The sequence below is a fragment of the Dendropsophus ebraccatus genome, chromosome 3, assembly GCF_027789765.1.
Source record: "Dendropsophus ebraccatus isolate aDenEbr1 chromosome 3, aDenEbr1.pat, whole genome shotgun sequence".
Taxonomy (NCBI): Eukaryota; Metazoa; Chordata; class Amphibia; order Anura; family Hylidae; genus Dendropsophus; species Dendropsophus ebraccatus.
The window spans coordinates 193274809-193277617 of record NC_091456.1 but is presented as its reverse complement, the minus strand read 5'-3'; positions in this window follow the sequence as shown (position 1 = coordinate 193277617).

Sequence of the window (2809 nt, the reverse complement as noted above, 5' to 3'; positions counted from 1 at the left end):
CTCCCTGACTGGGGGCGGGGCCTACTCCTGCTTGGGGCCCACCGGGGGTTTCCCCGGTCCCCCGGTGGCCCAGTCCGCCTCTGCACAGAGGGGAGGGGGGGCACAGGACAGGCAACACACAGAGGAGGGGGACAACACACACAGAGGGGGGGGGCACAGGACAGGCAGCACACACAGAGGAGGGGGACAACACACACAGAGGGGAGGGGGGACACAGGACAGGCAGCACACACAGAGGAGGGGGACAGGCAGCACACACAGAGGGGAGGGGGGGCACAGGACAGGAAACACACAGAGGAGGGGGACAGGCAGCACACACAGAGGGGAGGGGGGGCACAGGACAGGCAGCACACACAGAGGAGGGGGACAGGCAGCACACACAGAGGGGAGGGGGGGCACAGGACAGGCAGCACACATAGAGGAGGGGGACAGGCAGCACACACAGAGGAGGGGGACAGGCAGCACACACAGAGGAGGGGGACAGGCAGCACACACAGAGGAGGGGGACAGGCAGCACACACAGAGGAGAGGGACAGGCAGCACACACAGAGGGGAGGGGGAGCACAGGACAGGCAACACACAGAGGAGGGGGACAGGCAGCACACACAGAGGGGAGGGGGGCACAGGACAGGCAAAACACACAGAGGAGGGGGACAGGCAGCACACACAGAGGGGAGGGGGGCACAGGACAGGCAGCACACACAGTGGGGAGGGGGGCACAGGACAGGCAGCACACACACAGAGGAGGGGGGCACAGGACAGGCAGCACACACAGAGGGGAGGGGGGCACAGGACAGGCAGCACACACAGAGGGGAGGGGGGCACAGGACAGGCAGCACACACAGAGGGGAGGGGGGCACAGGACAGGCAGTACACACAGAGGAGGGGGACAGGCAGCACACACAGAGGGGAGGGGGGCACAGGACAAGCAGCACACACAGAGGAGGGGGACAGGCAGCACACACAGAGGGGAGGGGGGGCACAGGACAGGCAGCACACACAGAGGAGGGGGACAGGCAGCACACACAGAGGGGAGGGGGGCACAGGACAGGCAACACACAGAGGGGAGGGGGGGCACAGGACAGGCAGCACACACAGAGGGGAGGGGGCACAGGACAGGCAGCACACACAGAGGGGAGGGGGGCACAGGACAGGCAGCACACACAGAGAGGAGGGGGGCACAGGACAGGCAGCACACACAGAGGGGAGGGGGGCACAGGACAGGCAGCACACACAGAGGGGAGGGGGGCACAGGACAGGCAGCACACAGAGGGGAGGGGGGGCACAGGACAGGCAGCACACACAGAGGGGAGGGGGGGCACAGGACAGGCAGCACACACAGAGGGGAGGGGGGCACAGGACAGGCAGCACACACAGAGGGGAGGGGGGCACAGGACAGGCAGCACACACAGAGGGGAGGGGGGCACAGGACAGGCAGCACACAGCTCTGCAGGGTCAGTTTCCTGGTCTTCTCACTGTTATGACCTCTGCAGGCTGCCGTGCTGAGTCCCCTCCTCCTGCTTCCAGTCCCGACGCTCAGGCAGCACACAGTGGAGGAAGCATGGGGATCACATCCTCCACTGTTTGCTTTGGAGATTAGGCAGCCGGGACCCAGATAAGGCAGCAGGAGGGGGTACTGTAATGCTGCTGGGCGGCTGCTGTCATTTAGTTAAGTCAGAAATGACTTAACTACAATGACAGGGCAGGATTGTGCCTCCCCCCTCGGAAGCTGCCGCCTGAGGCAGGATACTCACTCTGCCTCATGGTAGGAGCGGGCCTGATCTCAGGGAAGGTTCCTGGTTTCTGCGTTGATAACTTTTGAACCACAAGAAATATTCAAATCTGATTGCAGCAATCGATATCTGAGACAACTCTGGTCTTCTTCTTCTACTACCTGACCACCTTCAACTTCATTGGAAAAAAAGTTGCCCTTGATCCACTATGGTGGCTCTCAAGATGGCAACCAAGTTCCAGACATAAGCCTAAAAGGTAAGCCCTGTATGTTTAACTAGATTCCTAATGAAAGGATTACACAAACTGCCTGTAAACTCTTCGTCTACTCCTTAGGTTCTCAGACAATATCTTAAAGGGGAACTCCAGTTAAGAAAGATTTGTTTGTTTGTAATAGGTATTAGGCCGTTTGTCTGCCGCACATCCTGACGCTGCTGAAAATCCTCACTTCCTGGTCCACTCCACACCTCTGTAATCCCCCTCCCTTCTGAGACAGAGGTCACATGATTTGTCTCTTCTGTTGCCAGGCAAGCTGTAACACCTCATCTGTAACCCCTCCCCACCACTGACATCACACAGTGATCATCTCACCAAGGATGGGGAAACAACAGCCTCTACTGAGCAGTATAGGGGAAAGGAGACACTGTTGTTTCATTTTTTTAATTATCTATGCAGATGAATAGATAGATAGATAGATGCGTTTACTGTGCAAAGCAGAAGTAGATCTTTTTGAGTGCTTTTTGTGCATTATATTTTTTATGTGATTTCTGGAGTTCCCCTTTAACATAGGACAAAGAAAGATCGTCCGACACACGAGCATATAAGTAAACCTTTTTTTAACAGTTGATACAGATGTAGTTGATAGATATATAGATGTATTATTTGGATTCTAGGTGCTTTTTAGATAGCAAATATTTATTAACAACAGGTATTTTATACCCATAAGGTATTGCTCTATATTACTTCTCCTATCTCTATTACATGTTATTTTATTGTTGAAAATTTTCTTTGAGTTTAAAAGAAACCTTGGATTAAGAGCATAATTTGTTCCGGGAACCTGCTTGTAATCCAAATCACT